Raw genomic sequence first — 14,980 nt, 5'->3', positions numbered from 1 at the left:
GTGCACAGACAGTGGTCACAGTGGGCTTGCCCCACGCAAGAAGCCATGTGATGGTTGTTGCTTCTTCGGTGGATCAGACGAAGCCATTCAGACCTAGGTTCCCCTGTGTAGACTGGGTACCCCTGACAGCTACCAAACTGCCCAGGTGTTCCTTTCCTCAACAATAAAATCGGTTAAAAAAAAAAATACTTAAACTGTAGGTAGGATTGACTTAGACTGACCCAGCTATGTACATAAAGTGCTTAGCAGAATGTCTGGAATGTAGTAATAACTCAGTAAATGGTCTTAGCTGTTTTTAATAATGAAGTTCTGGAGTGAGGCCAAGAGGAACAGTTGCCTCTGGTTATGTAATACAGCCTGCCTATGACTTTGAATCTAGTGTCAGAGCCACAGTGGGCAAGTTTCTCTGGAGGGAGCTTGTTCTCTGAATGGTGAGTGGCTGGGCTGGTGCTGGTGTCTGGTAAGCTCCCCCATTCCCACCCTCCTGGGCGGCTCTTCTGAGCGTGGCCCCTTGCATTCTGGCTCCCTGGGCCCCGGATTGCTGCTGCTGGGCCCCGGGCAGTCATATGACTGCTTCTCACTGTGCCCAGCTCGCTCTAGCTGGGATCAGGCAGCCTGCACAGTGAAGGACTCCTATGTCAGCAGCTCTGGGAGCCAGCAGGTCAGAGAGGAGACCAGAGGTCCGGAGCTGGAGGCTCCTAGAGGCCCAGCAGCTGACAAATCTAGAACAGGGACACTGGACCTAGCAGTACATGGCTTAGCTCCGTGGAGTCCAGACTGTAGTGGCCGAAACTGGCCCCTGACTCTTTTCTCCTATGGCCCAGCTGTGCACCCTGTCCAGTGTAGACCGGAGGACTCCACCTTCTAGAATCCACCCCCCCACCGAGATGACCACCGGGTGACCCTGTATGACTGGAGTTGGTCCTCATGCCCCCAAAGCAAGCAACCTTTTCCTCAGCACAGAGTCGGGGAGGGTATAGTTGGAAGAAGTGAGATGGGGAGTGAGGGAGAAGAGCTCAGGGCCTCAGGGCCCAGGCTCCAAAGGGAGGCCTGAAGGACGCTGTCTTCATGAATAGTCTGGAAGACAGAATTTTTTTTTTAAACTAATTTTACTATTTCTCTATTTCTCTATTACTTAAGGGAGAATCGATGCCCCAGGAATCTTCTTCCTTCCTCTCGCTCCCTTAGCATCAGAAGCCATTGCTTACATGAGCTTTCCTGTGGAGGTCCAATGTATGTGGCAGCTGGAGGCAGAGCAGCCACGTTGCGGCCAAGTGGGGGGCACCGGAGTCCTGCTCGGTTACGTAGCACTTCCTCAGGAAGCCCTCGACTCACCTCCACAGAGCCCCCAGGACCACACTCCGAAGCCCTTATAAACTTGGAGGAAGATGAACTGGGGCAGCGCCAGAAGAGGCAGAGCCCCCTAGTAGCCCGCCTTCCACTGCACCTTCCCTCCCCAGCAGGGCCCTGAGCCCCCCAGGGTTTAGCAGTTAATTCTCAGAAAACTCACAAGCTCCACCCATGAACCCCCACTGATTCTGCACTAGTGGATCCAAACGAATGAACTTCTTAAAAAGTCAGTTTCGAACCCATGAGATGAGAAGATTTGTACTCCCCTTTTTTTTACTTGTGTAACTACCACGGGGTATAACCAATAAAACCGTGTTGATCCCTTAGAAGTCCCTCCAGAGCCCTGTAGTCTGTCACCTCCCTCCTCCCCAAGGGTGTTGCTTCCCTGACCTTTGTGATACTTTCCCCCTCTTTTCCTTGTGGTTCTATCACCTGTGTAGGGACCTCTAAGTGGAGTTGCGGTTTGCCTGGTTTTGAACTTGTTAGAGATGAATTCATAATGTCATTCTTTTAGAACATACTCCTTTCATTTAACGGGAGGGTTTCAGGCTCCACCAGGTTGTTGAGTGGAATATTTCTATTTGCAGTGGATTTCGAATATGTCATTCTCAGGTCCTTGAGCAAGTCAATTAACTTTTTTTGAGCCTCGGTTGCCTCATCAGAAACTATGGTTCAGAAGTGTTTCTGGAGTCCGCTCCAAATTCCTGTTTTATTGCAGAAGAGATAAGATAAGTGGAACACGGGGCTCCCAGATCATGAATGGGGATGGAAGAGAAGAGAAGTAAACACGTTTCTGTGAGGAATAACTACTTTTTCACTGAACAGAGAAATGAACATTATCTTTGGGAACAAGTGATTTCAAAAGGAGACAGATTCTTCCACAAAACTGGAAATTTTATCTTTAAAATTCCAGAAGTGGCTTTCTCATTTCGGCGAGTCGGTGAGACCCATAGTCCCGGAGGCAAAGTGGACGGTTCTGATGGACGATAACACCTCAGTCTTCTACCACATTGCTTTTTGGTATCGAGGTGCCATATAGAAACCATGAAACTTACACATAGAAATTACACACACAGTTCATCGGTTCTTCACTAGTCACTTGAATTTTGTAGAACTGGGATTTTGTTGTAATGGCCCCATTTTACCCACCATCTTCGGTCTACCCTCCCCTGAAGGCTCCACCTTTCCTGTCCAGCACCACCCCCAGCACCTGTCACCGTTATACCCTGGCCCACAGCTTCTTTCTTTGTGCATTCAGTCCTGGGCAATCGTGAGCTGCTTCTACTTGTCACGGGTCTTTCCTGGATTTGGTGGGAAAACACCACGGGTGCACAGAATGCCCAGACAGCTCCCAGACCGCATCCTGAGGTCTGGCTGCCTCCCTGATGTCCCCATTGACCTCACCCCGCATTAACTCTCACTCACTAAGACCAAATGTGAGTTCGCGGCATGCGCAGATTGTAACTGAATCTCCCAGTGGTTTCTCTGCTGGGTTTGGAGAATATTTTGGGTCGGAGGAGGTTGGGAGCGCTGTGCACTAGTTTAACGGGTGTGTTTTATTGAAGCCAGCATAGACATGATGAATTAAGACTTTTTCTAGAGTAGCACTGTCCAGTAGACCTTTTTGCCATAATAGATATGTTCTATTCGGCTCTGTGCAAGACAGTAGGTATTTAGTACTCGATTAACCACTTAGCACACCAGCCGCTTAGCTACTGTGATTAATTTAATTGATTTTCATTTCAATAGCCACATATGGCTAGCAGTTTTGTTGTCAGACAAGTTCTAGAGCGTGCCTTTCCCATATAGTCTTTTCCTGGATACATATTGAACTTTCATGTCGTCAGTACAAAGCAAACAAAACAAATCTCTCAATTTCCAAGGTCATTTGTCGCCTCTCTGTTTCCTCAACTACCATTTACTTCTGTGGGCTGCCTTCTGCCCTGCCAATGCACAGAAACTGCAGAGAGGAGGCCACACATGCTCTCGGTATTGCCAAATCCCTGACATCTGACACTGGGTTATTTCTCTCTTCTCTTACCCTCTAGCTACATTCCTTTGGTCTTTACTGTCTACTGTATGCCAGGATTTCAGGTGGTGATGAAGAAAAGGATACCGTCCCAGTTCCCGTGTCCCATGTTACAGTCTGGGGTGTTCATTTTGTAAATCTGGGACATTCAAATGCGTTGGACCACAATCCAGAAAAATATGTTTTAGCTTGCAACCAAGTGTATAAATATATATAGATAGATGATAGATAAATAGATAGATATGCAGATATAATCATAGCAGAAGTTTCAGGGAAAGATCTTTACTGAAATTATATGCACAGCGTGTTAATATTTTCAATATCATTTTTGAACGCTGGAGGAGATCTATTCTGTTTCATGACCCACCCACGGTTTGAAAACTCTGCCCTAAATGCCAGTGCTCCCCAGGCCCTGATGTTACCATCGGCCATCATGCTGCTTGCTTTCCCCGAGTGCCCTCAGCCCGGGGCATGTCTCCCGCCCCTACCCACAACTACTGCTCCTTCCTTGGAGCTCTCTTTTCACACACTCTCCCACATCACATTCTGAGACCCAGCAGCCTCCAAGACATCACTGGCCTGTCCCAGCCTAACTTCTTAAGGGTCCAAATCGGATTTTATCCCCGTTTCCCAAATCCTGCTCCTTCTCCTGTGCATACTCTGTTAGTGAATGGTTCCGTTCATCATCCACCCATTTACCATAGGGAGAGACCTAGAAGGCATCCTAAATGCATCCTACCCCACCTTTAAGTGACATTTAAGAGACATTAAGTGTCTCAGAGAGATCCTGCCCCTCCATCTCATCCCCACGCCTTCAGCTTAGACCCTCCTCACCTCTACCATTGCTGACTTATCAAAAGTTTTCTAAATCCCCTCTGTCCAATAGCACATATAGCAATAATGAAATTTTCTATATTGGCACTGTCTGATATGGTAACCGTTAGGCGTGTGTGGCTCAGGAGCACTTAAAATGTGGTTAGTGTGACAGAGGAACTCAATTTTAAGTTTATTTATTTATTTTTTAAAAATTTATTTATTTGAGAGAGAGAGAGCGAGAGAGAGCGCACAAGTGGGGGGAGGGGCAGAGGGAGAAGGAGAGAGAGAATTTCCAGCAGACTCCCCGCTGAGCCTGGAGCCTGATGTGGGGCTCGATCTCACGACCCTGAGATCATGATCTGAGTTGAAATCAAGAGTTGGTCACTTAACCCACTGAACCACCCAGGCACCCCATAAATTTTAAGCTGAGATAGCCGTATGTGGCTAGTGACGAATGTGCTGGAAAGCTCAGGGCTAATTGACCTCCCTGCCACAAGGGTACGTCCTCCCAGCCCCTGGAACAAAGAGACAACCACTCAACCCCTGTTGGCTAAGCTAATGAAAGAAATATAAAAATAGGAAAGCCGTACGAAGGTGTTAGCAACACCATCAATTACCAGGTATTACCACAAATCAACTCAATTTCTCAGATGAAATTTTTTCACCAATTAAAAACAAAACACAACAGGGGCACCTGGGTGGCTCAGTCAGTTAAGCGTCTGCCCTCGGCTCAGGTCATGATCCCAGGGTCCTCGGATTGAGCCCTACATCGGGCTCCCTGCTCAGCGCGGAGCCTGCTTCTCCCTCTCCCTCTGTGATCTCTTTCACTCTCTCTCTCAAATAAATAAAATCTTAAAAAAAAAAAAAAAAAACCAGAGGAGGACACCATATTACACAGCCTCTCTCTGTGTTAATTGATTAAATTAAGTAATTAAAGAAATAGTAATCGAGCGTTACCATTGTGCTTGGCGTTCGTGATACAAAGACGAGTAAGACATAATCCCTCCAGGAGCTCTGATTCCAGTGAGAGAGAGAGACAGTAGGCACATCATCGCAATCCGACAGAATAAGGGCTGAGATGAGCCTGGATGGGACCTAAGAAGTGCAGGAGGAAGAGCCGTTACCCGGACCCTGCTCCCTGCAAATGGTGATGCAGAGGGAGAGGCATTTGCATGGCGTTTTGAAGGATGACAAAAGGTTTGCTGGGCAGAGAAGGAAGGTTATTTAAGTCCGGGAAGGAGCCTGTGTGTATAGTTGTTTACTGTGCATGACACACTACCCCAACACTTAGCAGCTTGTAACAACATCTACTGCCTCACACTTCTGCTGGCCAGGAATTTAGAACCAGCTTCGTTGGGTGGATGTGGCCCAAGGCCTCCCCTGAGACTGCTGTCGAGATGCTGTCTGGGTCTGCAGGCACCTGGAGGCTCCCATGGGGTTGGGGAATCGGCTTCCCCACACTCCCACGTGGTAGTTGGCGGAGGCCTTTGACCCTTGATGGCTGTTGGCAAGAGGCCTCACTTCCTTACCACACGGGCCTCTCCTTGGGTTTCTTGGGTGTCTCGGTGACAGGTCAGCTGGCTTGGCACAGAGTAAGTGATGAGAGAGAGAACGAGCAGGAAGCCTCGATGCCTCTTGTGACCTAGTCCCTGGAGTCACACGTCGTCATCTCTACATTATTCCACCTGTGGAAAGGGGTTCCCCAAGTCCAGCCCACACTTGGGGGGAGGGGAATCAGGCTCATCCCTCAAAGGGAGGAGTATTAAAGAATATGTGGTCTTGTCTTAACACTATATTGTCTTAATACCATGTACAAAGGCAGGAGGCATGAATATTGCTGGTATGTTTAGAGAAAAACAGAATGTCCATTGTGGGTAGAATAGATTCGTGTGGAACTGCATAGGCTGGTTTCTGATGGGATTTGGCCCCAGAAGAGCTCCAAGGCCTCAAAACTGCAGTGCTGGGGTGCACAGAGGGCTGTTCTGTGGGTCAGCAATCCCCGCTCAAATGGGCAGCCAGTCAGGCCCTGCTGGACCAGCCCAGCCGGGGCTCTGGGGGTCACGCTGCCCCACCAAGACCTATCTTACAGCTGGGAGCAGGGTGCTCTGTAAGCCCTCCACACACATTCTTCACATCAGGGGTTCTGATGAACTTGGTCACAACCCTCCCGCTCCCCCATTGTGTGTATTGCAAAAGCCAACCTTGGGCTTTTTCAATTCCTCTTTAAGGCTATCGGTCTGCCTCTCCCCTCACCGTGCCTCTGCCTCTCCTTGACCCTCAGGTGAAGAACTTTGCTGCTTTGTTGTGGATCTCGCATCCCAAATTCTCCTAGTAGAGGGGAGGGATGGTTGGGAAGAGAATACAGTTCCTCGGACTCTCTTTAGGGCTCTACAGGTGTTCTAAATGTCATCCAGGTGTCATCTGGCTGCTCCCTCCTTGAGTTTGAATGATTGCCTGGGTAAGGTTGCTCCAAGCCCTCATTCTGCCTTTAAAAAGTTCCAAGCCCTGCCTACGATTTTCCCAAGATTACCCTTTGTGGTCGTCTCTGACTCTCAACTCCTGATTCCACTGAATTTGTTCATTTTATCTCTGTTCTATTCCTGTTTTATACCCCACTGGCTCCAGAGCCCACACTCTTCCTCTTATATAATTCCACAAAACCCCCTAAATCATACAAGACACAGTGTTAACTGTAGACTTGACTGAAAATGTACAGGAGGAGGAATTTAAAACACAACAGATACAGACCCAGATAATACCCAGGACACCCAGTTAAGTTTGAACTTTAGATGAACAATAATTTTTTTATTGCGTGTCCCCATTTTTTTTTTTCTACTGAATCTAGCAACTCTAACAGCAACAACTTCAAAATGAACATTAGACATTCTGTTCTTGACCTTCCCCTCACTGGGGATTTCTCATGGTTGGTGTCACCTCTGGTCCCCAGCTCCCACCATCTCGCTGATTCCCTGCTCTCTCCACTGTCCTCCCCACCTTGTTCTACTGCAGGTTAGCTTGTGTATCCAAAACCATCCTGGCTCTAAGCACAACAAAGGGGCCTTTCACTCACCCATATCTGCTCCTCTGTGAAGGTAGTTCTCCCTACTTACATAAGTATCATATGATAACACCCTTAGAGGTGAGCCACCATGGTGACAGCAAGGCCTTGTCTTTCACTCAAGATGGTTACAGAGCTCCTTCGCTGGCTGTGATATTCCTGGTGGAGGATATGTGCCAGGCTGAAGTATTCATGCATTCAGCACACATTTATTGTATCCTTATGACTTAATAGGCCCGGGGTATAAAGTGATAAATAAGATGAGATGTGGGGCACTGAGTGAGACCTGAGAACAGGGAGCCAGAGGACATTTTAAGTGGTGCAGGGTAGAGGGATACATAGTGAGCTGTGAATCCCACCACAGGGGTTGATCTCAGAGGGAAGAGGTATCATTTCAGCCATTCCAGGGTGGTTAAAAGGGAGTTCACAGGTCAAGAAAAGGAGGCAGATACTCTAAGCAGAGAAAATACAAGTTCAGAGAATGATAGAAAAGTTGGTGTGGGAGAAGATGAACAGGAGATGCCAATACGCCGGGCTATTCCAGTGGGTTTGGTGCACCTCTGTTTGTTGTACACCCCTGCTTACAGCAGAGAGAGCTCACCTTCATTTGTTCAAATGTGAGAAGAGACTATATGTATTCATTTCCTATTGCCAGGTTATAAATTAGTACAAACTTAGCACTTTAAAACAACACACATTTTTTTCACAGTTTCTGAGGCAGGAATCAGAGCATGGCTTGGTAGGATCCTCTGCTTCAGAGTCTCTTAAAAGCCTGCAGTCAAGGTGTTGGCCAGGGCTGGGTTCTCATCTGAGGCTCGACTGGGGCAGCATCCACTTCCCAGTTCACATATGCGGTTGATGGTAGAATTCTGTTCCTTGAAGATTGTTGGACTGAGGGCCTCACTGTCTGTCACCCAGAGAACATCCTCAATTACTTGGACATGGAGCCCTCCACAATCACCACTTGTTTCATGGAAGCATGCAAGCCAAAGAAGGTAACAGTCTTCTAGCAAGACTGAAGTCATGAGTTTATGTAATATAATCATAGAAATGACATTGCATCACCTTTGCAGTATTCATTTGGTTAGAAGCAAGTCATAGATCCTGCTCACGCTCAAGAGAGAGGAATAAACAAGGGTGTGAATGCCAGGAGCTGAGGGTTATTGAGAAGCATCTTAGAATCTGTCCACCAAGTAAGCAGTAGTGAGCTGTGTGTATATGTGGTAGGGGAGGAGTAGGGAAACACCATACTGGGTGAGAAGGAGGGCAGGGGAGACTTGCACATACCCATACACTGTAGCTCATACAGGTTAAGGAAGACTGGAATTTTCTTATCCACCCCTGTGCTGGGATGGCATCCTATCTCTGGAAGAGGCTGGATGCCTATGAGCTAGGGTGAAGCTTGCTATTATAATGGGCCATGATGAAGGGCATAGGCCTCTTCACCCTAGTTTCACCCCTGGTGCCCTACACACCTTTCCAAGGAGGTTGATGAGGACATAGATCAGGGTAGTGGGCACAAGGATGGGAATGGAAGACTGGATTAGGATTTAGAAGCTAAACTGGAGGACTTAATGACTCATTAGATGTAGGAATAATAGTGTCAGAGGGGGAAAAATAAATTTCTATAGCAGGAAATTGGGTAGATAGTGGTGTCGTTAACAGAAGAAACATGGTAGAAGGTTTGGGGACTCTGGTCATGTTGCTTTTGAAGAGATGATGCTGAGATCAAATTGCCAGTATAGTTTCAGAGCCCAAGACCGGGGCAAGGGTTAGGGATAGACAAATGACAGTCCGTGAAGAGGTGTAACTGGAGTGTATTCAAAGCCCCCAAGTAAGCAAGAGTTGGCCTAGGACAGAGTCCTCAAGGAGCACACACCCATAGAGAGCTAGCACAGGAGGAAACACCGGGAAAGTGTGAGAAGAAGCAGCCGGAGAGGTGGGTGGAGAACCAGGGAGTGTGATGTCTCTGGGGTCAAAGCAGGGGTGGTTGGCAGTGTCAAAGGTTGGCATGGACTGGGGAATGGACATAACGCATCACTGTGACCACAAAGGCAGGTGTAGAGAGCAGAGGGGGACAAAGCCCTATGGTAGGGGGCCGAAGACTAAGTAGGAGGCAATGACCACCAAGGGGAGGTGATCTTTTTAAAGAAAGGGCAAGGGGTGCCTGGGTGGCTCAGTCGGTTGAGCGTCTGCCTTCAGCTCAGGTCATGATCTCAGGGTCCTGGGATCGAGCCCCGCATCGGGCTCCCTGCTCAGTGGGAAGCCTGCTTCTCCCTCTCCCACACCCCCTGCTTGCGTTCCCTCTCTTGCTGTCTCTCTCTGTCAAATAAATAAATAAAATCTTTAAAAAAAAAAATAAAGGGCAAGAAAGATTAGTAGGCAAGAGCGTGGGCTCCACACACTGTCTCCGTGGCTCACCAGCTGAGTGGCCTCTAGGCAAGCTTCAACCTTTCTGAGCCTGTTTCCTCATGTGCCATAGCCCCAGGGGAATGGGGATAAAAGTGGCCACCTCATAAGTTTGTGGTGACCTTCAAATGAGGTGGTGCAAGTAATAGAACAGTGGAGAACAGCTCAGAACTTGACTCTCAGCTTCTGCTCCTGCCAACCTATTCTCCACAAAATAACTTTTACGAATATTCTGCTCCCCAGCTGCAATGTTCCCTCTGCAGGTAGGATCACATTCAAAGTCCTTGTGTGAGTTGGCATCTATTTATTCCCCTATCCTCAGTGAGTGCCTTTGGCAACCTTGAACGTGTGATGCCCCTTCAGACCTCAGGACACATCCACATGGAGTTTACCCTGCGTGGGTTGCTCTTCCCACCCACCCATGGCCTGGTGGCTCCTCATCCACTCTTCAGCTAAATGGTAGCTTGAATGTCATTTCCTGAAGCCTCCTCCAACCCCTGACCTAAGTTGGGTTCTCTGGTTCTCTGCTCCAGTACCCAACACAGTTCCAGGCACACAAGGAATGTTTGTCTCTATGAATAAATGGAGAATGGATATCAACAACTGGCTGTGTGATCTTGGACTGGTCACTTGACCTCTTTGGGCTTCAGAGCTTCATCCTCTTTAGTCTGGAAGGAGGACGAGACTTTTTTGAGCTCTGGCAATCTTTGCCTCTAACTCTAGGGTCTGGGCAGATTCTCTGCACAAGGCATGTGGGCAGTAAGGGGGTGGGAGGAAGCTGGGGGCTGTGGGGAGGAGTGGGGCATCCACCCTGAGGCCCACTCACCCACTGGGCCTACAGCCCCCAGTTGTGGCCTGATGGACAGGAGCCGGGGGACAGTCAGAATCAAAATGGACTTGCACTTTCAGTGCTTGCGTTTCAATTCAGTGAGTCAAGAGTCTGACACAACTGTCAGACCAGTAGTGAGTCTACTTCTGGAGAATAAATAAGAGCTCTGCATGGCCATGTGAACGGGCTCGGTGCGTACACATGCCACACACACACACACACACACACACACACACACACACACACACACACTCCCAAGGCACATTTGCAAGTACAAATACAAATGCAAATGCACAGAGATCCCTGAGCTCACACCGTCAATGCCCCAGGAAGTCCATCCCCACGCCCCCGAGCCCAGAAGCACTCTGCCGCCCTCTGAGTCTCCAGGGCATTCTCTCCTCTCACCCTCTGGGTCCTCCCTGTCCCCACACACCCCAAGGCTGTGCACCTGGGCCCTGGGGATGTCATGCCTTCCCCCAGAGTTGGAAAACAGCGTGCAGGAAGGGAGAATAATTTAAAGGACTCTCCAGGTGCACAGCTATTTGCATCTCCACAGTCTAAGGAGCTAAAAACAACCGCAGCCTCGTCACTAGAAACTTGGGGGTGTGCAGGTGCGGCTTTCAAGAGAACCAGGGACGAGTGACGTGGGGCACATTGTAGGGGCACGTGACCCGGGCAGTTTCAGGGTTTGCAGAACAGGCTCACCCATGATCTCAACCCTCACAACAACTGAGCAGGAAGTATTTTTAGTTAGGAAACTGAGACTTGGACATGTAAAGTGAGTTGACCCCAGGCGTGCAGACGTAAGTGGCAGGTGCGGGCCTTGGCCCTGGCCTCCCCAGCAGGTTTCTGGCCTCACGGCCACTCCCTCCCTTGCCCCCCCCAACAGCTCCACAGCTTGCCCCTGCCCCTGCCCTGCCCCTGCCCCTGCCTGCCCCTGGGGGCTCCACTTTCAGGCTCACCTCTCTCAAATTCGGCCCCCTCGGGCCCTGGCCTGGGCCGAGAGGGGAGGGGAGGACAGTGAGTTTTCTAGAAACTCATGAAAGGTCACCTTTCGGGCATGGCTGGTGGGGACACTCCAGCTGCAGGCCCTGGTCCCTCCCTGGTTCTCAGAAGGGGCTGAGGTCTCTGGAGGAAAGCAAATGTGAGTCAGAAGACAGAAAGGAACAGTCACGTCTGCATATCGGCTGCCTGGGCATGGAAACGGTCATGCGGTGACTAATTCTCGAAAGCTGACAACCTAACATCTTTCTGAAGTGTAATACCTGGTTGACAGTTTCATAAGCCCGAAAACATCTCTTCACCCCCCTTCTCTCTCTTTCACACACACACACACACACACACACACACACACACACACACTGGGGTTGCAGGAGGCAGGAGTTTTTAGTCTAAAGGGCCTTAGGGCTCATGGAGCCCTGTATTTCCCAAAGTACCTTGCAGTCAAGAATCACCTGAGTTACTTGTTTAAATGACAGATTCCAACCTGGGCCCTATTCCAGGCCTTGGGAGCCAGAATCTCGAAGGGAAGGACTAGGGAGGCTGGGTGTTTTATGAGGTTCCCGAGAGATTTTTATCCCCAGGTTTAGAAACGACCAGACCAAATCCATCATTTTATAAGCCACGTTTTAGTGACCTAGAGAGACCCCGTGAGCTGCCCAGGATCACTCAGCAAGTTGTTAGCGGGACAGGCTTGTGAATTCCCCTGGGGGGACGTCCTGATGGGAGGAGGAAGGACGTGCGGGAGGAAGGACGCAAGGACCTCAGAGTTACTGTGCACCTGCCATGCATTAGGGTCTGTGCTCGACAACTTGGCAGTGACCTGCAGACTGCCGGGGTCTGTGCTGCTGTCTTACCTGCTTATGCCACTTACTCCTTAGCGATCCTTGCTGGGAAGGGCTGCCCCACTCATGGAAGAGGCGCGGAAAGGGGTCCCCAGGAGCTGGGTGCTTCTCGGGGCCCCAGAGTCATGAGAGGCGGGTCAGGATTTGAACCTGGATCTGGAACAAGTCCGCTTGGAAACTCTGCCCCGTGTTGGCTCTGAGAGACACTTTGTCATCTGAGTCTCCCGAAAACCTTGCGCTATAGGCAGTTTCTCTTTTAAAGATGTAGAAGCCGAAGCTCAGGGCGGTGAGCGAACCTGCTAAGATCGTGAGGCAGTCAGCCCTGATGTGGTGAATCCCAGGTTGTCTTATACCAAAACCTGCACCCTTCTTGCTTTTGGGCACCGGAGGTGGGGGTGCTCCAAGGCTCCTCTGGGGGCCCAGACATCTCTTCTGACTTCGCACCCCCACTGCCCTAGCTGCGTCTTCACCACCCCACCCCCCGTGCTGCCTGTTCCCCCACCTGTGTTTGCCCCCAGTCCTCTTCTGATCCTCATCTGCTCCAGTGTTCTGAAGCCGGGCTCAGCACACTGTAAGGGGCCGGACTCTGTGACTCTTCAAGGCTTTGCAGGCCAGATGAACACTGTTACAGTCCCTAAACTCGGCCGATGTCGTGTGGAAGGAGCCACAGACATGGGAGCGGATAGTGTGGCTCAGTAAAAGGATTTCGTGAGTTTGCCCATCCCTATTCTAAAAGAAAGCTAGGGCTGTGTATTTGAGCAGATTTTCATTTGTTTGCTCTGTATGGGAGCGAACATGTGTCTGCACGGGAAGGCACACATTTGAGAAGAGCCTCCATGTGTCTGGCCTCTGAGAACCTCAGACCTGAAAAGTGAGGAGAGTACCTAGTCCTCAAGCACTGTTTGTTTGCTCATGCATGCATGCATTCATTCATTCATTCACTCAATGTTTTTTGAGCCCATGCCAGGTGGCTGACACTGCCGTGCATTGGCAAGACAGACAGATGAGTTCTTGCCCTCACAGAACTTGGAGCTCAGTCGAGCCCGGGGCTCCCAACGTGGTGAGAGACGGCTAGAGGTGTAAAGCAGGGACACAACTGAGTTGGGAGCCGGGGAAGACTTCTGGAAGAAGCGACCTCTAAGCTATGACCTGCAGTATTGCAAGGAATTACCCAAGTGACAGCAGGGACAAGGCAGGATGTGATCAACACAGGGAAAGGGACCTCCAGTGACAGGCCTTTAAAGGTCGTTTGTAGGGAATATGTGCACTGCTGAATTGATCCTTTTGGGGGAAATAGGACTCTTTCAGACAACATCCGATTCTCCCATGGGCGGGTGGACCTGGCTGCTTATTGATTCTGTTCCATGATCCACATGGCCCAGTCTCTGTCCGGGGAGAAGGAGGGCGTGTAGCTGATGTTTCGTGTTAGTTGGTGAGCTGACACAGATGTGGACAAAACCATGTTTCGTGAAACAAGACCGTGTTTCTTCAGTTTTACCTCTTAGAGGGCCCTTCCCATCCTTCCAAAGAGTCCAGATCACAAACTCTGGTGAAGGGGATGTTATTTTAAAGGCAAATGCTTAGAACTTGACATTTGTAATGTACTCTTTATTTATAAAATATAAAGTAATTTACTGCCTTTTTTTAAGAAAATGAAAAATCGTACCTTGTGATTCCTTGTTCTGGGGGGAGGCCCAAAAGACTCATTCGAGCTTTTTAAGGAAAATACAAGAAATACCAACTATATGAGTAAGTTAAGCGGATATTTGACTCAAATACTAAGTTTATTTTTATTTTTGAGTACGCTTCCCAGAACTCGTGTAGTCTTAGGAGTGTCTGTGCCGTTGTGTTGATTCAGCTGTGAGAACAAGAGCTGTTGGATTGTATTGATCACCACACGTGGATAACCTCTTTCCCCAACTGGACTTCCATTGCTGCATAATGGAAGCCAAGCGCCCCAGGCAGGGGTTTACTGCATGCTCGGGGACGATGACGAAGATGATAGTGTCTGGGGCAGCCGTGACAACACAGCATGAGTGAAGATAATACACTCCTACCCCCCCCTTGTACCTGGGCCCCGGGCTCCCTGCTGGTGATGCGTCATCCCCTGGAAGGATGTTCTCGGGCAAGCGTCCCCCGGGCAGCTGGCTGTTCACATTGCCCCTGAGCTTTGAAATACACACTCCAGGAACGGTAGAGACTGCTGAGGGCTTCGGGTTCCCAGTCCAGAGCACAGTCTCTGGGGAAGCTGAGCTTTACTGGTGAAAATGGCTGAACAGAAGACCCTGGAGCATCTCAGTGTGGAGTTTCCAAACATTCGCGCATCCAGCAGCTTTCCTGAACGTTGTTGCCACTGGGCCATTTCCAAAGGGAGGACGGGAGAGGGTGGGCATTGAGGCGGGGTGGCACCAGCTGGCGTGGGGGCGAAGGTGGCCAGGGAATGGCCTGCAGTCCAGAATGACAGGAAGCCCAGAGAAGGGACTCAGGGTGCTGTCGTGAAGAGAAGGAAAGCTCGCCTTGAAGGGGCCGAATCCTGGCATGCGGGGAGGGGTGGGGGGGTGGGAGGGTGGGGAACCCTGATCAGAGCGCCCGTGTTTATTGTGGTTCTGTGGGGACGCCAGGGTTTTCTTGGTTTCCTGAGCGGA

The 14,980-nt window shown here is 49.7% G+C and overlaps 1 long non-coding RNA gene across 1 annotated transcript; it reads left to right on the top strand.

The window, feature by feature from the left end:
* The first annotated feature begins 383 nt into the window (after positions 1-383).
* On the top strand, positions 384-1,682 carry LOC118522180 (uncharacterized). Its single transcript, XR_004910516.1, has 2 exons — positions 384-431; positions 1,141-1,682. It is a non-coding gene; the product is annotated as an uncharacterized LOC118522180 (long non-coding RNA).
* Positions 1,683-14,980: the final 13,298 nt, after the last annotated feature.

This window comes from Halichoerus grypus, chromosome 5, assembly GCF_964656455.1.
Source record: "Halichoerus grypus chromosome 5, mHalGry1.hap1.1, whole genome shotgun sequence".
Taxonomy (NCBI): Eukaryota; Metazoa; Chordata; class Mammalia; order Carnivora; family Phocidae; genus Halichoerus; species Halichoerus grypus.
The sequence above is the reverse complement of the archived record's forward strand: the minus strand, read 5'-3'. Positions and strand labels throughout refer to the sequence as shown.